At 41.6% G+C, this 22,852-nt stretch overlaps 1 long non-coding RNA gene across 1 annotated transcript; it reads left to right on the plus strand.

The window, feature by feature from the left end:
* Positions 1-915: 915 nt before the first annotated feature.
* LOC113037597 (uncharacterized) lies at positions 916-22,612 on the plus strand. Its single transcript, XR_003274638.1, has 3 exons — positions 916-1,192; positions 11,982-12,082; positions 22,268-22,612. It is a non-coding gene; the product is annotated as an uncharacterized LOC113037597 (long non-coding RNA).
* The last annotated feature ends 240 nt before the right edge of the window (positions 22,613-22,852 follow it).

Here is a 22,852-nt window from a genome sequence, read left to right on the forward strand (position 1 = left end):
GAAAGTAATAGAGGACCTTTGTGCTCTTATAGCATTTTTTGCATCAATTAGCTCCAGGTGTCTTAAATAATAGTTTACTTTTTAGGAAAGTGAGAGTGAAGATTCATTTTGGGGTTTCTGCGGTGTTGAACATCAATGTGGGGCCTTGCTGAACTCTATTTGATCCTATTCTTTTTTCACTTTTTATTATTTGCGTCAGAACATTTGTGGCATTTCAGCCGGAACAGTATTGACTTTGTTAAGTAATGATGAATGAAATTCCTCGTGAATGTGCAGCACTTTGTTATGCAGGAAATTATCCACAAATTTATGCAACTAATTCAGATTACAGGGATACAAATTTGATTCTGTATTGCGCTGCTGTTCTTGCATCTGGTGGGGGTTATATGGATATCACATCAAAATGTGATAAAATCATGAGAAATAAGTGATGTGATATCTGGAAACATCCAGATCCAGTGAAAACAGCTCCCTGTTGGTGACTTTGGCAGTCATGTTGCTTTCTTACCTGTCGTCACTATGAAGACAACTTCGTGTTACATTTTCGCCCTCGGTTAATGTGCTAGTTGACGACCACTCAAAAAAAAAGAAAAAAAGAAAAGAAAGAAAGCTGACGTGTAGGCTCGCCACACATTTTCATACATTCCACTTTTATATAACGACGAAACAGAATGTGTGCGTTTCCCCTCCCTTCTATGACAAAAATCTTAAGAACAATTTGTTACTTATGCGCCCCCCCACCCTCTCTGTCTTCCAACCCCTCCCGCTGAAAATTATGAACACTGAGCCGCACTCACATTCTTGCGCACGGCCAAGCGAGGAGGCGCCTCCGCTCTCGTCCTGGGCCAATGGCGCACGCACTCCCCTTATCATACTTATCCCTGGCTGGCCAATGGGCGCCTCGAACACAGGCTCACATGACGCCTTTCTGTGCGCTCCCTGTCCTCAGCGCTCAATCCCAGCGAGTGCAGGCATCACTGAAGACCTGACACCGGCGGAATCGGACGTTCGCCGTCCTCGGCGGGACGCACCAGGTGTTGTGTTATGCAAACTTCACTGCCATCCGATGACGCTGTCACATCCCGTCGACGAGAATGACCCCTGGCTTTGTCTGAGGAGCACACTTGGCCGTCTCCAAAACGCAGAGTCACAGGGGCAAGACAATAACGCCCAGAAGTTATAGAAATGAATTGTAAGTATCGACAAAATTTTACTTCCCGTCTTCTATTCGCTTTAAAAAAAAATACGATGATAACAATCCTGAAACTATTTTATTTTCTGTTTGTAGCCGACTTTGCTTTTTCTTGATTAAATTTTTGTTGTTTTTAGGATTTGCGATTGCATGTGCCACTTTTGCGCCGTTTTCTTTCTGTCCCTTTCTTTTGGTTTCCAAGCAGAATTAAATACATATTTTTTAAACCACTTCATAGTCTTATTTGACTTTACCTGATGCTCGGATGGTGTTTGACTTCGCTTATATTTCTCCTCTTTTGACGTTCTTTGCGCAGTCTGTGAATTTGCTCATTGTGAATGTGGGGCTGTCTCAGTGCAGGGCCATAGCATGAAATATAGATAAATAGCACAGGGTAAACCCGCTGACCCCGGGCAGGCAGGCAGACAGACTGTGCAACCGGTCCGCACGACTCAATGAGGACAATCGGGGGTGAGAGAGGGGAGGGAGAGCAGCAGAAGAAATAAATGGAGTACTTGAAGCGCACTGAAACAGCGCTGCACTTCACTTCAGCCCGCGGGGCAGGATAAGGGTGGATCTTCAGTAACGTGTTTTGTCTGTTCAAATGTGATTAAACAAAGAAAAATTATTTTAAAAAGTACTTAAAAAAAGGTAAATAATTATTGAAGAGGCTTTTTCTACTTAAATTCCAGCAAATTGAATTTCACATTCTGAGGTCACATCACTCATTGAACCCTTTTATTGATTGGAAATTAGGGGTGCTGGGGTCAGGTGGGGTGCAAAATTTATGTACAGGCAGGAGTCAAAGCAAAAAAAAAAAAAAACCCAAAAAGGTGCCTTCAGATTGTTTTTTGTGCTTTACGCCAAGGCAGGGGAAGGGAGGGAGAGAGTAGGGGACCGGGGCCATTTGATGTTTTCAAAAGGTTTCAGATGGCTTTAATTAGGACCTATAAAAATCTGTCTGCCCCGTTCTCTAAGGTAGCGCTGTGGAGTACCAGAAGGGAGGGGAACTGGCAGAGGAAGAAAAAAAAAGAAAGAAAGAAAGAAAAGCAAACCGACACAGAAAGTCGCTTCAGCAAAGGATCGTCTAATCAAATTTTTATAACCCTCCTCTTCTCTTCTCCCTGCTTCCCTCCCTTGCCTCCCGCCCTCCCTTCCTTGATGCTGGTGGTATGTAGGCAGCCCTCTTTGTCTGGCTGCTGTGTTATCCCCCCCCTCCATCCCCTACCCTCCACCAACCTCAAACTAACTATTGCCTACAGTTGGTCCGACCCCAGACACCTGAAGGCTAGACATAATGATCAAGAGAAGTTCCAGTCTGTCTGGAGCACAGCCAGCGGTGTTTAGGTTTTCTTCTTTTTCTCCTCCTCCTTTTTTTTCTTCTTCTGCTGGTGCTTCTTTTGCTTGCTCCTCATCCACAATCAGCTCACGCTATGTTTGAGAGTTTGCGTTGGTGTCTGTGTGTGTGTGTGGCTGGAGTTATGTTGGTTTTTTGCTGCTGTCACTGTGTAGCATATATGGATATTGGATTGACTGTGGGTGACTAACGGAGTTGCAGTCTCCGCGCTAAGGAGACATCAAAGACTTTTTCTGTGTTCTATTATATGTGTGTGTGTGTGTGTGTGTGTGTGTGTGTCTTTAGCTATGCACCTATGTATATAAGGAGCAAGATTTCGGCTATGTTGATTGGTGAACATCCGGAAGTTTAAGTTCAAATAAGTTATATCACCTGGCTCTTTTAAAATTCATTACATCGATTGTGCTCGATCGCTGTTTTTCTGTACCACCCAGAGGAATTCTGATGCAAAGCAAGATTTATTATTAATGAACAGGAACTGGGTCCTTTGATGTTAAAACAACAAACATAACATATAATTTCTGCATGATTATTCTATTTTTACCATCTCAAGGGCTTCAGACGAGGCTGCGAGACGTTGTTCATGGTTTCAGTTCTGTTGACTCGGTTGTCTAGTCACCGAGGTTATGACGAGGTAGCATCTGAAGTCTAGCAACATGAAATGCACAACTCCAATTAGAAGTTGGTGGAAGATATTTCAATATCTCTATATCTTTGACACAGTCATTTATGGAAGTGTCTTCCTTTTGCACGTCTTTGTTTTGTCGATGTGCGGTGGTTAGGGATTATATGGCGCGGCTTATAACTGGATAATGAGCTAGCTCGCTTTATGGAAAATGGCTGGTTGAAGTCTTTGTTGGGCATCAGTGGAGATTGTGGTTGAATGCGGCACTTTTGAGTTGTTTTTCCCATTTTTGATGAAGTTGTTTGTGAGAACATTATCCCTTTTAGAAGCTGGACTGGCTCTAAGAGCAATGTAATCTCCCCAAATGTGACATTTTGAGGAGCAAGTGCCTGTAAAATGTACACACAGTTTTCAGCTGAAATCCTGCTACTTGTCTGTGTGTGTGTTTTCTGAAAGCCGACTGTGTATTGTGGAATCAAGAAGATTGAGGTTGCCTCTTCTTTCGCCACCAGCCTTTTTGAAGAGGGAAGTAATAAAAAGCTCAATGGGTGCAACAGGCTGTTCTTCCCGCCCTCGTTTTGAAGCTGTCTACCTGGAGATGAATAGGAGGCCCTTTGTAATGAAAGGGGAGAAGAGAACATTTTATTGAAGGCTCTGGATGCAGGAGGATGCACTATAGCTTGTAGATGGCGCATTTGTGTCAGGTTACACAGTTGTACTGCCCACCAAACAATGATTTATTGACATATGAATAATTATTATTTAAGATTCTTCACGGGGGTACAATTTCCTCGACATATCAACATGATGATCACGACTGATGGAAATCTATTAAGCCCCAAGTAGGTGAAAGGAGTATTATGTAAACATTATCAAATGATTTAGTTAAATCCTGCTTGAGCACCTTACCTGACAATGACGCCGGAGAACCACAAAGCCACAGAGTTTTCGGTAACCACCTTTATGTGTGAAGGAGTGAAGTCACAGTCAAAAATGGCGGAGTCATTCAATTACCGGCGTCCCCTTTCCTGGGAAAAGTCCCGAGTTGTGAAGAGGTTAATTGTTTTCGAATCTCCATCTGAGGGGAGAAAATGGGTGAACGGGAGGGATAATTGAGCTGCTGGTAGTTGAGTGGGTTATGGATTACTGTGCTTTTCTACAGCAGAAAAAGGGAGGCGACCAGGAGGGGAAGGGGGGAGAAAGAAAAGGGAAGGAAGCGGTGTGAAAGGCCCGTGTTATGCGATGCAGCCGCAGGGGTCGTCTGGCCCTTCTTGGGAAGAGGAGAACTTCAATCCTGTTTAACCCGTGAGGTGACCCTTGGCCCCTCGCATACTCCCGCCTGCACCAGGTGCAAGCCCTCACTGCTGGCAGCTCATGCACACACTGCAAACTAATTTTTCACACACTCTGCAAGCACTGGGGGAGAAGCCATATGAAAATGTGGATCCCTTTTCACCTTTCCACCCCCCCAAGCTTCTTTTTCTTCATGCCATTCTATTGTCAGGGGTTAAAGTTACAACCAGGATGGGAGGGGGGTAGCTAGAGCCCATCTTTCTTTCTCCTCTTGTAAAATGTGTTATAACTAAGAAAACGGGAGCCAAGATGATTCGACGTGATGTAATAATAATCACAAGAGTGTTAATCAGAGGGATGTCATGTATAATTACTGCAGTGTTTGATAACACCGCAGCAACCACCTCGGGCCATTAGCGAAAGTTTCCTGTTATTATTAATGGGCGTTAATAAAATACAAGAAAACCAGCATGGAGCAAGCCCTTTGCATGGCCCACTGGTTACAACACTGTAAGGTTAACGAACCAATTTACATACTTCCAGCTACCGTCTGGGTGAAGTGACAAGGCAGACGCTCCCTACTCTGTGCTGTTGCGTTATGATGTTCAATATGGAGGAATGTGTCAAGTCTGAGTCTGTTTCTTGATTGTGAAGTGAAAATCAGTGCTGTAGAATCTGAGGTGGCTGCTTTTGTTGTACGTGTTTAATTTTATTTGAACCCATTTACACATAGCTGAGCAAATGTTGTCAATTGTACCCCCAATCTCTTCCCTTTTGGAGGGGAAAAAACAAAACGGTGTGAGTGGTGTCTTCTTGGCTTCAGGCAATGAGAGTCTTGACAGGGACGAGCCGCAAAAATCACTAAAGATGATGCTGGAGACTGGGAGGAAAAGAGGATTAGTATCTGTCCACCGTTCTACTATTTTCATCTGGGCGATCACATTACAAATAGAGCCTTCTCCAAGCACAGGAACAAAATGAGGTCTGTTGGTGATCAATAAAGCAGTGTGAAAGCAGAGGGATGTTATTAAAAAAAAAAGAAATCAAAGGCTCTGGCTGGCATGGCCATCATCTCGACCAGTCTGCTGGAATCAGATAAGGGAATGGGGCCTTGCAGGATGGGATGTTTGGCCCCTGGGCAGCTTGAGATGACGAATATCCCTGCCACCGGCACCCATTGCAGACTGATTCCATCTGCAAATGGGCAAAATCAAAATGTTTTAGGATCTTTCTGGCGTCTCTAAGATATTGTAATTGTGAAAGAAAGGCCGTAGGTAAAGATGAGTAAATAGGGACCCAGTGTTTAATCCCAGTGCTGGATGTTCGGGAGAAACTACGCAGTTATTGCTGTAACTCCGCTATTGTCCTCCATTGGATGATGGCTTTTTACCTCATGCTTCACTTACATGATTTAAAGAATATATAATCACGGCTGTTTTCCGATGACAGTGTGTCAGAGCTGGTGCGAGTGTTCGTCTCAGATTAGCTCTTTGTGCCACGAGGAGAGAGGATAGGCAGGGTGTGGGGTGGCGGAGCGGGGCACAATACCTCCACAATCCCAGTTGAAAGAAATCATTTGCACAATTTTATGAAAGCGGTATTTGTCCGGTTGGATGGTTCTATCAAAGCCCAACAGCCACGGTGGAACGTGATTTTTTAAAAAAAATGACATGGTGAGCTACAAAGCCGGCAACATGTCGGGTTACAGTCATTTCTCAGCTGAACGCTCTCCAGGTAAATGCAGATAATGCGCTCTCGAGTTTCTCTTTCTCTTTCTTTAAGAAGTCTCATTTCTACAGATGGCTCTGAGCTGACACCGTAGCTGCCAGAGCTTCTGTTCTCAGAGCTAAGCTTGCACAAAATTTATGTAGTGAAGATGAAAAGACATCATGGCTACACACTCTACGCCTGTAAATTAATCCCTGGAAAAACTAACTTGGAAAAGCAATGAGTTTCTTGTTCTTACAGTATTATCAAAGCCCTTTCCCCCCCTGTACTCACGCCACAGATGCTCTTTATCTAAAACACTTCACAGTCTCACTTTTAAGACTTTTCAGTTTGAATAAGATGGTAGTAAACTTTCATGAGAAAGGTAAGTGTGCAGCAGATGTAACTAGATGAAGCGTGTCATTTCTTTGGAATTTGTTGTTCACTTGCAGTCATAAAAGATGACTGGCTTCTGCCCCTGTTTGTCTTCAGTTTCAGAACCCCCCTCCCCATCCCCAACCCACCTCCCTGCAGCATTTCCTGGTGACTCACTTCTCTTCGAGCCATTTATGCTTACAAACTTTGTGAGGATGAACCACGCAATTCTTGCGTTTTATTGTCCACGAGGGACCATTGGGCATAATGAAGTTCTGTTTCCCAGCTTGAGTTTGGGAGGCTCATGATTACAAATGCTCCTCTCATTGTCTCCCATCATCTCCTCCCTAATTGAAGACAATATAACGAGACAATGGGGTCTCGCTCATCACTCTGCGTCAATGGCATGCTCTATGGAACGTGCCAGTCTGTTAAAAGCGCGGTAGTGGAGGTGGGCGGCACACATGTGGATGGATACTTGAATGCGCATGAGCTTGTTTAATTTGGACCAAGAAGAAGATGGACAATTAAACTACAGCTCCCAGTGGGGCTGTTCATTTTGGTCAGCTTCCCCACGTCATGGCTGCCTGCCCTTGTAAACGCTCCTGGATGTGTCTGGGTTCATGCCTTGGGAGGGGGGAGTTGGGTTTGTGGGCGGGAAGGTCTGTCTCTGGAGGGTTGTCTCAGACGATTAGGACAGCCAAGTGAAGAGAGTCCCTGAGAGCCTGGCCCCCTTCACCTCCCTAATATACTCTGAATAAGTTTGTCTATACCGTGCGTTTGTTGTGGTGATGGAGGCGGGTGGGGGTCGTGTCTGGCCATGGTTTAGTAGTGTTTGTCATCTGCCCCCTTGAGGCCTCTATCGGCTTCTTTGTCTGAGTGTCAGACGTGCAATGTCAAACGCACAATGTGCCTGTGCGTATTGGGTTAGGACGTGACACTGGAATTCATCTTCTTTTTTTCAGTGTTGACAAAAGTCAACTTACTATTTCTCCCATTAGTTGTTTTTTTTTTCTTAATATACAATTTTATGCTTACTTTATGGACAAAAATCCACAATTCACCCAAATACTGATATAAAACCACTTCATAACAGCTGCTGCGTCAGATTTTTTCCCCCCTCCGTTCTTTACTTACATAACGCATTTTTAATGTATTTCTGTAAATGACTTGCAAGACATAGATATAAAGGGACTACGAGGATATTCTCAGAATATTATCAGTTAGAAGCATATTGTTATGAGTAAACAGTTGGCTTTGTTATGAGTCACTGAAGATAAAAAGGGAAAAAAATTGCTATGTTAAAGTGGTGCACGGTTCGGAAAAAACTCTTTACGGCTTTTTTTTGCCCCTACTAATTTGAACAATAAGGTGTTATGCTTTTTTTCCCTTTTCCCCACCACTCTTAATCTTGATTTTATGTGTGGTTTCTTGAAAAGCCAACTGAGAGATGAAGGAGAGCTGATGCAAGCCTAGTTGACGCTGTTGTTTCGGTAACTTTTAGAATTTGCGGTATTCGAAAAAGATAAATTGAAAAGTCTCGATTCATAAAAAAGCAATCTGTGTTATGCCTAAAAGCATTAGCAGAATTTCCTTTGAATCGAGGCTTAACACTCGCTTCATAGCTGTTCATACAAACAGTCCTATTGTTTGGTGGCTACACACATAATCTGGAGACCAGTTTAGTGGTCTCAAAGGTGTCTCTATGGTTTCACACAGTGCATCTCTGTATGAAATTTGGAAGAAAGATTCATTCATCTCAGCACAATGACTAACATAGAGGGCACTGAGTCCCAGCCAAATATCACAAGTTACATTGAAAACAAACAAAATGGCCTTGCTGTATACTGAGGAGACAAAACGTCCCAATGACTGATAACAGCTCTGCAGGATTTGGGCGCTGTGGGAGAAATGGCCTCTGTGGCTTTGCATTCAAGCCATTTGGCCATTTGGAGCACCAGGAAATGACACGCATTCCTCATTCCCAGTACCAAAATAAACTCAAATCTAGCTTCCTGCTATTTGTACACAATTACTTTTTCAAATTTCATTGATAATGACTTTGTTAGAAAATGTGAAATTGATGCAAAACACTGGTCTTGTGATTAAGAGTTATTATTTCCAGACAGCTTTCTACCATAACATAATGTTCTGCAATATATATAGTTGTATGGTTCAGTAGTAAACTGATATGAATGGTTGTACAAATCTACTGTATCTTAATAGAGTGACAGAAGATGCTCAACATTGAACAAAAGCAATCATGCTGACTGTGGGAAACGTTTTGGTTTTCTAACGTAAAGCCTGCAACTCGGTCTGACTCAACACGGGACCCTGCAATGACTAATCACATGACAACTTAACGTTGCTTCAAATGTGCACGTTGTAAGAGTGTACCTTCCTGCTCTGCAGATGAGTAAATGCATCAGGAGTTTTGATGACACCCAGCAAGCTGTTCTTGATCACTTTAGCCAATGCAAGCTTTACACAAGTGGCAGTTTTAGGCATCTCTTCCGTTTGTGTGCATTTGACAGAAAAAAAAGCTTAAAAATCTGCCTAACCTGATTTTGGAAGTTTGAACATTTTACACTTTATTTGACTGTGCCTTAAGGTGTATTAAACCCATTTTGCATAAAGATTTTTTTATATCTATAACAGGGTGTAAATAAACACAACAGTGGCAATTAAGGTGTGTGTTTCTGAGCAGTTATGTGTTTGTGTGTAACTGTTATCTAGGGCTCAAACTGACCAATAGGGAGATTTTCTTTGGCACTCCTCCTGTATCCCCCTGAAGATGAGGGAGAAGAGTTGTGATACCAAAAAGCTGCTATTTATTCTGTGTAATCTGACATACATGTTAGACCTCCAAAATCAGATATCCCTCCAGGCTCTTGAAGTGATGAGAAAATAATGCAATTTATTAGAATAATGCTTACACAAAAACAAATGTAATAACTCCTTTGTTTATTTCCTTCCCTCTAACTTTTTTTCCCATTGGAGGTAGAAGAAGGCAAATCCAGTGTTGATGATCTCTATGTGGGCAGGAAGCCTTGAAGGTTTGCATCATGTCTGCCACGTTCTACCCGAGGGCATTCCAGCTTTCTTACACGCTGAAATTTGCACACACACAAACGCACGACGCTTGCGCACGCAAGCTACCGTTTTCCCTCACAGCGCAGCAGGAGTCTGTCTTCATCTGTCCTATTGATTAATGAAGCAGGCGCAGCGGGTGTCGGAGAGAGGCAGGAGCCTAGATCAAGGCTGTGAGCTGCATCACTGGCATAGTCACGCCACACAAGTGCACGCGCACAGGCGCTCGTATGCACACATTAGCGCGCACTTTCGCTGTCTCTGTCATGTTCTCTCTGTGTCTGTCACAGCAGACACCGTAGACACAGGCGGCCGTGACACACATGCATACTGAGAGACATGACACACTTGTCATTATAGCTCACAGATACGCCACACACAAATTCGCTCACACACACTCGCTCAATGAATTAACGTGGCTTGGCTGTGCCGGTCGCCTAAGCTGGAAAGGCGTTTTCTATAAACATAATGTTTGTAGATTAGTTGGGGTTAATGATCCACAGCCTGTGTGTGTGTGTGCGCACATGTGGGTTTTTGGCTAAGTGTAAAAGGTACTGCTCTACTGTGCTGTCTCCCTCACTTCCAAATGAGACATCCCCCAGGCACCATTACAAGAGCAGTATTTATGCTATTAGGAAACTGGGTTTGCAGCTCCAGCAGTGGTACCAGAATGAAACGGCTAAAATTATGTCTCAACTAACCTCACTGGGCAGGGCCACTATTTTCTTTGCATAAATGAGAAATTGCGCATTGTGTACTTAGAGGCTATTTTTAAAAATGCCCTGTTGGAATATCATGCGCATTATTTCTTAGCCGCATAAATGCAAAAGCCAAGGAACAGAGCCGTTTTTCTTCTTACCCGCAAGCATTGGTTCATTCAGAGTAGAAATAAAGATCACAACTTCTCTTTTCTATTTTTACTTTGTGTTTTAAAATTAGCCTCACTGTTCAAACCAGAAATAGACCTTTTGTAAAGGCTTTCTGTAAATTGGGATTGGTGGATTCACTGAGGGTGTGGTCCCTTCCAGCCAACCTTCCTTTTTTCTCACAAATGGTCTCTTCTGCAATGCCAAATGGACAGATAAATAAGAGCAAATGACTGTCAGGCCCCTACAAATTTTTTTATTTACGTCCCCCCCCCCCCCCCCCCCCCTTCCCAAACCTGCGCTTATCCGCCTTCGCTCCCTCCCCTTTCTCTTCCCTGGCGTTCCTGTTGAGGCATGCCTCCATCCCGGCCAACCAGCATCATTCAGGTCAGGGTGAGGGGGCAAAAAGAGACGAGGGGAGGAGGACAAACAAAGGAGCACTGTTACTGCCATACTAGAGAGCCGACACCAGACTGGAGGGGTGTGGTTGGAGGGGTACAGACGGAGAGAGAGAGTGTGACTGAGGAGGTTTATCATTAAGAAAAGAGATTAAAATGAATGGGAGGGGAGCAGGGGTGTCTGCTCTGTTCACAGTAATAAAGAGGACAAGCAGTGCCAGTCTTTTTTTTTCTACACACACATTTGGCACAATCTTAGCTGTGTGTGTTTGTGTGTGAGTGAGTGAGAGAGAGTGTGATAGGGGAGGGATGGGGGTGCATTGTTTTCTGGCTATTGTACAATATTTGCTTAACCCTCATGTTTTATCTGTGCAGCTGCATGCTACAAATGAGATGCAGAAAAGAGTGTGTGCATGTGCACAATAGTGGCTGTCACAGCTGTTAGCAATTTCATCACACACATGCACGCAAACAGATTTTTTTTTTTTACAATGCTTGTATAAGTAGTACAGCTTAAAAAAATCTAAATGTAACAATTGCAGGTCAAACAAGTCAAGCCGAGGAGAGGAAAGATGAAATAGACAAAGTTAGACAAACCGTTAGTGGCTAAAACGATCGTCATTGTCATCATCATTGCATGGCTCTTCTCTTCCACTGGTTGCCAGTCAGTGTTTCCTGACCCCAACTTGAACCTCATTTCCATTTGCACTGATCTTTCTGCTGAGTTCAGTATATCTCTTTTCTTCTGGGTTTTTCTTTTGTTCGGTTACTCAACACTTTGGAATTCCACATCACAAAACATATCTCGACTTCAAACACTTGCAGTTTTTAGGTCGTGAACTGAACCGATTTCTAATCACTTATCTTGTTCTTTAAATTCGCTGTATGCCATGAGTAAGAAAATGGTTACAGATAACTCAATTACACGCGAAAGCTGGTACTCCATAAGGCCCGTCTGCTTTGTGGAGAGTTTTATTTATTTATGGGTTTTGGGATTTTTTTTGAGTAGGCTCCATTCCAGTGAAACAGTTTCTTAACTGTTCGTATGCACTTTGTTTTTCTTCTTTTGCTCCGTCAGGTCGGGAAAAGAGCTGGAACGAGAAGAGGGGTGCTCACAGCGTTAGCCATCGATGCAGAGTGAAGGAGCGGGTAGAGGAGCAAAAAAGACAAGTGAAAGAGGTAAGGGAGCTCAGTTTACTCTGGAGGGGGGTTATATATTGTCTTGTCTTTGTATCTGTTACCTTTTCATTCAGTTGCCTGAGTCAGCTGTGCACCTGGGGTGAGTTTGATGTTTGCATGTTTTTGTGAGTTGTTTGAATGTGTCTGTTGTATGTATGTATGTGCGTGCATGTGTCCCTGGTGTCAGACCCCAGCCACCATTTGAAGAACACATCATCCTGTCTGAGTCATCAACTGCCTCCCGATCTTCATTCCCGTCTTTATCTTTTTTTCCTCTAATGATCGTTGCTCTCTGCTGATGAGAAACCCACCAGCACATCTGTGTATACTGATATTTATTTTAGGAATGAATCTCTCAGAAAAGTAGAAACTTCCTGAAAATGTTGTTTGTACCTATTAATAGTAAAAAAAAAAGTATTTTCTTAAAATTCTACAACTATTTAAAAATCAATGTCTATTTGTATGAAGGAACCATTTCGATCCGCACTGAAGAAAGGTTTCGTGGAATTACAAAGCCTCTTGCGCCGCATTTCCATTTCACGCCGTGCAGATTTGACTCTTTCTCTTCAGCGACCATTAGACTAAACAGTCCTCTTTTCAGGGATGCCACCTTCGCCGTCTTAACTGCGTTTCAGCTGTTCCCGAAGTGAGCAGCCTCTCGGAGAGTAATCTTCTCACCCTCTCTGTGTGAGGCTGAAGGCAGCACTAAATCATTTTCCACCATGCAGTCATGGACAGAATGGCTGCCACCATGCACAGATAGGGGGATGGTTAGAGAGGAGAGGCGCCGAGAGGAAAAAGAAAATGTTGTTTTTCTCAGTTCTTGCCATCCTCTCTTCTGATGAGACTCTCTCTTCTCTTCTACATCAGTCTTCCACCCAGACTTTACAATAGCAATGTGTGAATTGTCTTCCAGTATTTATGTATCTAGTCCATTTTTTTCTTATTATTTTTAGAAAGGGAAGATCCATATTACTTGAGATGTATATGAGGATTTTTACCCGCCACTATTGGTACTATTACATTTACTGTCCTTGATTTCATTTATCTTTTCGGTAATTGGTTGAATTGGAGGGAACTGAACCTGGAAATCTTCTGGAATTGGGGGTTAATGTGTGTGCCCTTCCAATAAAAAACTGTTTCTTCACTCATCATATTGCCTTGTCCAGCAAAGGGATCACCATTTTAACATTACCTATCAAAAAGGTTCCTTACAAAAGGCAAAAAATTCAATTCAGAATGCTTCACTTCATTTCACGTCAGCCTGATCCACCTTCTCTCTGATCTCTCTCTCTTAGTTGCTCTTACCTATTTCTCCTAACTCCTTTTGGTTCTTTCCTTGTTGAATTGTGTCACTTGTGTAGCTCTTCCATTCGAGCTCGCACTGCTGCTCTGACCTGATCTATTTTCTACAACCACCACCATTTTAAAGGACAGGATATGATGATGAGGATAATTTTGAAAGCTATTAGTTCGAATAGTTAAGGGGGGTAGAGCGTTGGTTTAAATAAATGGGAAGCTTTCCTCCAAGCGGTCGTCGGAATTCCAACAGTAATCAGTTGTAATTATTGCGCTTCCTTACTTTTTACATGTCTGTCCAAATCACTCCAGCTGGACCAGAACAAAGTGCTTTAAAATGGAAGTGGTTTTGAAGCTGTTTCAAGAAGGAACATTATTCTTCTGATGGATGTGCTACGCATTAACCATCTGGGATTTTGAGGGAAACGCCATTGTTTTAGGTTACTGGTCAAATGATGCAAGGAAGAAAGAGAGGAAAAAGGTGAAGGATGTTTTAAGCAAATATCCAGACATGCCACTACCCCCCCCCTCTTTCTTTTTTTCTTTCCTACCAAGTGTGTCTGCCCTCTGCTTCTGTGGAATAGGACCTTTCAGGAGCAGCCGAGTCTATCTAAGCTGGCTTTAAAAGCCGCAGGACAAGCACCAGCATGGTTCTCTGTCAGTGTCCATTTGTGTATAAGGAGGTGGGCTGCCACAGTGTGTCACAAGGTTTCATATTTCAAATATATGAACGAGAGAATGACGGCCAAATGAGTCACTCCGTCATGTCATATTGATTCAACGCAGGACTCTGGGACAGAGCGAGTAATTGTCAGTTTCACACTCACGCAAAATAATCAACACATGATGGACAATAGTTTGCAGCGGTGCGGGGAGGTGAGGGGCTTGGACACACTGCGTCGGAGGCGACCATGAAAGCCTAACAGACAAGTGTCGAAAATGGGACCATTTTTATCCACACAAAGAACTCCTCAAAACAACTTGCTCTTTTTTTAAAACCATAGACACCCCGTCACCAATAAAACGTAATATGAGGAGAATTCTGAGGATTCGAATGAGAGCCTTTATTGAGTTTTAATGGAGAATGCTGTTTCAAAATGGATGGATGGATGAAAGATTGATTGGGGGGTGATGATCAGGCAGAAATGGATAAAAATTAAAACAAAAGAGGGTGAGAAGATGGAACAAGAAACAAGACAGGAAGAGGTTGCTGGAGAAATGTCAAAGCAAGCATGGAGAGTCCAAAAGTAGACAAGAAGTAAAGAACTGGGGGGGGTGTCCGGGGGCAATGCGGCAGTGCCTCTAATGTCTTTATAAGGTCATAAAATACTCCACTTCCTGGCCTCTCTAATTGTGAAGAATGGGATGGAGGTGGAGGGGAAGTCTCAACTCTACCTGCCTACTAAATGAGTCCCCTAAATCTGCTCTTGGCCTTGGGAGCTTTCTATAGGATCGCTATGCCAGCAACATGGATGCAGAGGGGGATGATTTCTGAGAAAGTCTATGTTCTGATAGTCTTTATTGCTCTTCTCTTTAAGATTAAGATAGAGAAAGACAATGTAGAGAAATGCAAAGGAAGAAAGAGTGAGTAAAGTACTGCAGCCTGTTTTAATGATCTTTGGAGATGCGTTGGAAGGAGGGTTCAAAGAAAAATCCAAACAACTGAGAGTAAGAATGTAATGTACTTACATACAGTTTTTCAGAGAGAGAGAAAAAGAAAAAACCTTGTGAAGTAAGAGTGAGAAAGAACATAGAGGTGGAGAGGCAGAAGATTTTATTAACTCTGCAGGGATAGACTGTAATGGCTATACTCCCCAAAGTAGCTGTAATGCTGAACTCTTAAAAATGTGAGAAGTTGCTCTTACCATCGCTGGAAACGAAAACATTTTCATTTCATAAACTGTTTGTCTAAGGGACCCTGCCCCAACCTCTAACCCACAAATGAGCACAGTAATGAACAGAACCTTCACTGCAGAAGAAAAGTTAGTTATTTTACAGTCTAGTGAAAGGTACAAACTAAACTTATCCCCAGATAAGCTCAGTTGTTCTTGAAATTGGGAGCCATTAATATCACTGTTTGTTTTGAAGTGAGATGGCATACATTTGAAAATAGCACCAGCTTTGGAGCATGAATAAGGAAAAGATATATATATATATATTATATATAGCTTTTTTTTTGGTAAAAGATATACAGCTTTTACCAAAATAAAAGCTGTAGAACAATGTACATTTAGATATGTAATATTTAGGGAAGCCAGATGTTGACATATGTGATGTAAATTAGGGTTGAAAGACAAAAGCTGTATTCACAGATTGAAATAAAAACAGAATCTTACACAGTCACAAGCTATGTATGTTTTTTTAGTGTAATTTGTATATCACTAACAGCCTGCTATCATGTGTCACTGCTGTGTTACCCACTGCCATTGAAAAGAATTTAAACTCTGCTATATAACAATCCTTCACCATCACCACACATTTGAATCTTGTGGCTTTCCCTTTTCCGTTAATGCAGCCTATATACTTGATATTTGAAATGAATGGTAATTTCAGGCATTGTGAATTTGTTTTTCAAAATGTAAAATTCCAGTCTTAATCTCTGTCTTTTGTGAGTGACTTAGGAGTTTCTAAGCCGTGCGCCAAACTTTTTGCTTATTATCACGTGGGTATGGATCGGGGAGGGGGGTTGTATTGTGACTAAACTTGCTACACTACAGGAGCTGTATAACAGTTGCCTTTTTTGTTACTGGGGTTTTATCAGTGGGTGAGAGAATAAAATGGAGTCAAAGGCAACCCCCTAAGCTTTTCATAATGCGTTCCGAGAGGAGACAAAGGCCCGTATTCACTGCTGGGTGTCGATAAGACCTATCATTAGGCTGCCATTGGAGGTATTACTGGCACACACAAACACACTTGCACACATATACGGAGTGCAGCAGGGCGCTTACTTCTGCACCCTTTCTCTCTTCTTTTTTCCCCCTTTTTTTTCCCCTAAAAACACACACATAAATATTCCTATGCGTGCCAGAAGTTAAAGAGGCAGCCGGGCTCACGGTGAACCGAATAAAGGCAGACGAGTGGACCCCTGCTGCTTCCCCATCGCAGCTGAATTCACTCACATGGAGGGGACATCCACTCGGCTAGACGTTGCGCAGCTGTAATTTTGTACGTCTAGTAGCAAATGCTAAAAAATATTTTTTTTAAATGTATATATTTTGTAATAAATCTATCTAAGCTTTATATGCTCTAAAAAGAAATATATGCCATTACATTTATAAAAATTGGAGAAAACCAAATTAAATAACAATAATGTGTTATTTTTATTTATAAAGCTTGTTTAAAAAATGACTTACAAAGGGCCAAACCACCTTTAGTCCTCTGATGCAATATTTATTTTTCAAAAAGCACGATCAAAATAACTTGCAGCTTTTTTCACTGATTATTAATGCTCTTCTGCTCTATGTGCAGCCCCCCCCCCCTCCAAAAAAAACCCAAAAAACCAAAACAAACAAAACAAACAAAAAAATAAAAAAAACAACCCACTTGTGTTTGCGCTAAAGCAGAAACACATTGGTCGTGTTTCGAGGTGTATTTTTGTGACAAACTCCTACCAAATGCTTAAATGCTTAAAAGCAGTTGAACAACCAGTGGAAACTGCCTGATGATCAAACTCCTTGTTTACAGTAGTGATGCCGTTGCTCCAGAATGAATCTGTTATTCACTTACTAATGATAAAATGCTACACGTAAGTACATTTACTTAACTAGACAGGTGTAAAATTAGGTGCTGAGGAGGAGTTGGGCTTCCCATTACTGTTTTCCCGTATGTGCGTGTTTGTGTGTCTGAGTCTGAGAAGGAAGATGGCACTGCTGTCTAGTTCCGAAGTAGATGATGGACTGTAGCTCGTATTCCCATTCCCTCTCATTAGCTCGGCCCCTGAGAATATATGAGGTTACTTACCTTCCCTTGCTCTCAGTTCGTGGCCAAACGCCAAGCGTCGGATCAGGGTCATTAGCCTCGCTATTTGGAACAAATGGCCTTCGATAGTATCTCAGCTATAATACAACAGGAGCAGATTAACCCCTTGATCCTTGAAGGATAGCATGTTGAACACATTAGGACGAAAGCAGCGATCAAGGCGGTGATGATGTTTATTTTTACTATCATTATTTGTCTGTTTCTGGCCTCTTTATTCATGTGTTCTTTGGTTGTTTTGAGGGGATTTTTTTTCTTATCTCTCTCTCTCTTTTTTTTTTTGGTTGTTGTTGTTTTTTGCAGCAGATTTTGACAGTTGGAATCTCATTGCATTTCAGCTAAACATCACAGCTGTTTGCCTGAAAACAAAAACCACAGAGAGAGAAGTGGGCAGACGATCAAAGCCCAAGGAGGATTTGTCTGGCAGATAGAGGCTGGGGCTCTGCCTGCGTGGACTCTCTCAGCACAAGGTTGCCCCCTCATATCGCCAGCTTGAAAATTAGAGCTCACGAAAGGGAGCAATGCAGTCACAACAACCTCCTCCCTATTGCAGTTGCCTTCTTAATACATTGCGCGTGTGCGTGCGTTTTCTTGTCTTTTCTCCTTTATAGCCAGGTGCCTGACACTACACAGTTTTTTAGTGCAGTATCACACCACTCGTAGTACTGTAAATAATTCACCTGACTGATTTTGAAACCCTTCGGATTTGTTATGAAAAGAGCCCTCTACGGGAAATTTGGGATTATTTCCAAATCCGTAGGTACAAAAGGAGATAATCCATGACTCGTTTGTGTTTTGAGCCGCCAAGGGAAAAAAATGCAGCATGCTATATGTTTATTTCTGTCTAAGGTCACCAAAACCATCTTTCCATAAGGTTCCTTATGAGGTTTGTGGCCTATCGGGGGGGGGGGGGGGGGGGGGTGTCTTCTGATGTCTGTTTTGAGCAGAAAGACACACCCAGAGGATGGATATAATTAAGACTAGTGCCTTTTTGTGAGTAAGGAGGGTGTTTGGATAACTGCTCTGGGTGGTCTAGCACTACATGTCTCTACCAGTTTTATTACAAACAGACACAATGCGGTAAGAACACACATGCATTCTAAGAAAGCGGACAAAGATTAGCATGTACTGTGCAACGTAAACATACACGTGAAAACAGCCATGTCGCTGGTTTCCTGCTTCCCTGGGACATTGTTTGAGCATGGCACAGCAAATTTAAAAGAAAAAAAAGATGAATTGATCAAAGCAGCGGGCAGACATATGTGACGTTCAGGGATGTGCACTTAAATTTACACTGTTGCTTTACAAAGATCATCACATAGCTAACTTTAGCTTCGCCCCAACCATCACTTTGGCAGTGAATAGAAGCCAGATGAGCCAGAAGGGGATCATTTATGTACATAAGGTACACACAAAAACCATAAATGCTACTCTGGAGTAGATTGAAATATTTTATTTTCTTAGTGCAATTATGGAGCTTAATGAACCTAAGACAAAACCTAATTAAACTGTGGGATTTTTCAGTAAAGAGCCCTGGTAATTGTTTGCATTTATATAATGCTTTTCTGGTCTTAGTGATCGCTCAAAGCACCACTTTGTACCAATAGCACATTGGGTACGATGACACTTTGATAAACACATACACAGATACACCCACATTTTTGGTATTTCAACTCAAGGGAGCCCAATAAAGGCTAAATTTTAATTTAAGACTTGTGACTGAAATGTACAGTTCGCTGCTTTGTCAACTATCCGATAAATCACTGTGGAGTTTAAAAACTGTCATGCTAGCTAACCGCTTGATGACAAACTATATTAAGGAGGAAAATCAAAATATAAAGAAGTGCTCTCAACCATATAAAAGTTAAACGTCTAATTAACTCTTTTAGAAACAAACTCTAATTTATTCAAGGCTTTCTTGTACTTGGTGGAAAACAAAATGCAATGCCAGTCAATCCCACAACAAGGGCTTTTCTACCAGTCACTTCTGATTAATAGCGTCTTCTTGTTAACACATAAACACCGCGTCTACCATCAGACCCTCAAACGTCTGTTAATTTGCAGCTTTTTCCCCCCTTTGTGTGAATTGGCTCATTTAGTCAGCAGGGAGAATGCTGATCTTGTAGCATTGGGTTTGAAAACACATGGGTGGTCCTGCTTTCTTTCTGGGTTTTTTTTCTCTTCCCCAAATGTACTGAGCATAAATTTGTGACTCCATATAGGGACTTTAATGATGAGAGTACTCTCCAGGGTCTCGTGAGTCTGCTTACTGGAGCAATAAGAGGGAGATGGCAGTAAGAGAGGTGGAAAAAAATACAGTGAAAGAGAAATGGAGAGGTGGGAGCGAAGCAACGCACCCTTAAAAACCGTCCAGACAGAAATAGTAAATTGCATATTCTCAAAGATGCAGGAACTGCAAACGGGTAGGAGGGATTTCTCCTTCATTTGTAGTGAGCAGCTTTCCTCTGCTGCACTGTTTCACTGTATTTAACATCAAAGCAAACTATGAACAATTGAGGCAATTTTTCATTCGGCCAAGGTCAATCATTGTTCTTTCTCTGGGAATGTAGATCTGGCTGCGAAATTCAGAGGAACCACATTTCACTGGCAAGTCTATTTTAGCAAGCCACCTTTTAACTAAACCGCTGAGTGTGTGTGTGTGTGTGTGTGTGTGTGTGTGTGTGTGTGTGTGTGTGTGTGTGTGTGTGTGTGTGTGTGTGTGTGTGTGTGTGTGGTTTAGATTGTACATGTAATTATAAAGAATCTTCAGGTCCATTTATTAAAGCTGCATTGTGATTTTTTTTAAACCATAGTTTTAATTAGAGCTGTGTCTAGACTGCTTTTAATAAAACCTGTGACTTATGTATGTAATATGAAAGGAAAAGCAGATACTGCATACAGTAAAATGCCACACTTGAAATTGACCTTAAATTCTGCTCGCAAATTTATACAACCCTAATCCTGGATCAGATTCAAGAACCAAAACTCCACTTGCCATGTTTACATAAACAAAAAGTGGAACTGGTTGACATATATATAGTAAATGCTTAAACACTGAATATTTAGACACAGAGATATATTTAGACCTCAGCTCTTGTACTTGCTAGATCTAACCACGACCACATGAACTTTCTTGCCAGGAACCAAACGGTTCTTGAACCAAAGAATATAAAGCTAAAAAGGACTCTGAGAGACTGGTTAAATCTATGAACAGCAGGCAGCTTAAAGAAGTCATTAATACAGCTAAAGTAGCTTAAAAAAGGCATTTATGAATATGTCTTCCATGGGAACTTTGATGTGTTTTTTGACCACAAATGAACAGGCAGCTTTGAGAATACACAGAGTGACTCATTATTTGTCTCAATGGGAGTCCAAATGGCACTTGAATCAAAGAAAACATCAGGGGATGCAGAGAGGGAGGAAAAAAACGGAAAAACACAAAACATGACTCACTAATGAAGAAACTGAGTAGATGCAATTTTGAAAAACTACAAATAATGTAATTTATGCTAACTATGTTTAATTTCTTGGTATTGTCAGATGATATTACCCAGTGCCCACATATGCCATTATTAGCGTAGTCATAGTTTCATATTCTTTGGATGACTTCTTCTCGTTAATTCGGCTTTTTGATTTGCCAAAAGTACAGAAAGTAAGTTCTGTAAAATGTAGGACTGGAGTTGAATTATCAGGACCAACATCTAACTACACACACACACACACACACTGTACACTTGAAACAATGTTAACACAACAAAACACATTTTTAATTTTTTTTTCTTTTATTCAAAATTCCCTGATATTGTTTAAAGCGAGCAAACCAGAAGAAGAAAAAAGGGAAAAAAAAGTATAAAAACATATTAAGCTTAATATAAAAATATTAAATTATTTATAGGTTTGGCTGAATTTTACAGAGTCAAAGTCCTTTTTTCCCCCACCTTTCCATCTGGTCAACCTAAGATTTTCTACTCAAAAATTCTTTTTGATAATTCATTCTGCCTCCGTGCACATCCCTCTCAGCCCTGGTGTGTAGAAATGTCAGACACCAAGATTTATAAGGCGTTACATTCCCTGCCGTCATAATGCTGAAATTCTTTCATGTTGTGGGCATCACATAATCACTGATATATCATCTTTAGTAAAACACATGTAGAGGCTACCCCGGCACATGATCACAAGCAGGTTTCTTTTTTTTTTCTTTGACAGACTCCAAAGTGACTTCAAAAAGGCTCGTTCCTCATATCCGTGATATCAGGATTCTTGTACTTCAGGCAACAACATACTGTCTTTCTTTCTTTCTTTCTTTCTTTCTTTCTTTCTTTCTTTTTAAACACTTACTTTCAACTCATTTATTTTCTTTCTTCAAGATGAATCATGTATTAATCTACACACATGCTGGCTCTGTGTCATTGTTCCTTAAGACCACCCAGAGTGTTTATATGAATCGGCTCATGAGTGGGCTCTTTTTTTTGTACATAAAAAATTGTGTTGGTTCTTTTTTTATTTTTTAGACGGGGTTTGGTGACGTGCTGACGTATTACACCTAATAGTGTTGACACATCTGTCTGCGATGTTGAATCATTTACGACATATTTCACCACCACAAAAATATTTTTGGAAATGGAGGCATATATAAACTAGTCAGTGTGAAAGCGCCGCAGTGGATAATAATGCGGGAAATAAAACCCCGAAACACTGTGTCGATTGCAAGAGTGTGTGTGTACGTGAGTGTCTTCCTTTTTGAATGTACGTGCATCTGTTTCTTTGTGATTCATTCACAGAGATTACGCATCCGTGTGTGTGTGTGTGTGAACTCCTGTGAGTGTGTGTGTGTGACATTTTAATGACAAGCTTTACCAAACAACACCTGAATTTATCCTATGCTTTCTTCTCTGTTTGTTTTCTGTCCAGGTCCAGACTTGAAGGAGGCACGCAAGCACAGAGACACACACATAATGGCACCTAGAGGCTGTCTGCGGTCTACCACCACCCTACCACACACACACACACACACACACACACACACATGCATGCCAGTTACGCTAAAAATCTGAACACTGAAGGAGGATCATTATGGCCTCCTTCAGGAAGCAAACAATGTTTTCTAGTTTTCTTCTCCAAGGAGAGAAACATTGACAAGTTATATTCGAGAAAGCTACAAAATTCAGTCATTTAAAGAGCTTTGTAGTTTCCAGTACCAGCACTGTTAAAAGCTGTTTTTTGGTTTGATTTAATGCGAGATGTAAAAAAACAAAACAAAAAAGCTTAAATGTCAAATTTAAATTCTCACTTTTTTTATTTCTAATTTTCCAAGTCTTTGCTCATGTCATATCTCATATCATTTGCGATTTGTCCACGTGTGCACGTGTGCTTATGCCTGCTTCGTTTTTCAATTTCTATTTTCATCAGTCAAAACCCATCCACACAAGTCAAATTTAACAGCTGCACCACATATCCCACAAGCCCCCTAACCCACCCTGTGTCCCTCCCAGGGTT

Source organism: Astatotilapia calliptera, chromosome 15 (genome assembly GCF_900246225.1).
Source record: "Astatotilapia calliptera chromosome 15, fAstCal1.2, whole genome shotgun sequence".
In the NCBI taxonomy this organism is placed as follows: domain Eukaryota; kingdom Metazoa; phylum Chordata; class Actinopteri; order Cichliformes; family Cichlidae; genus Astatotilapia; species Astatotilapia calliptera.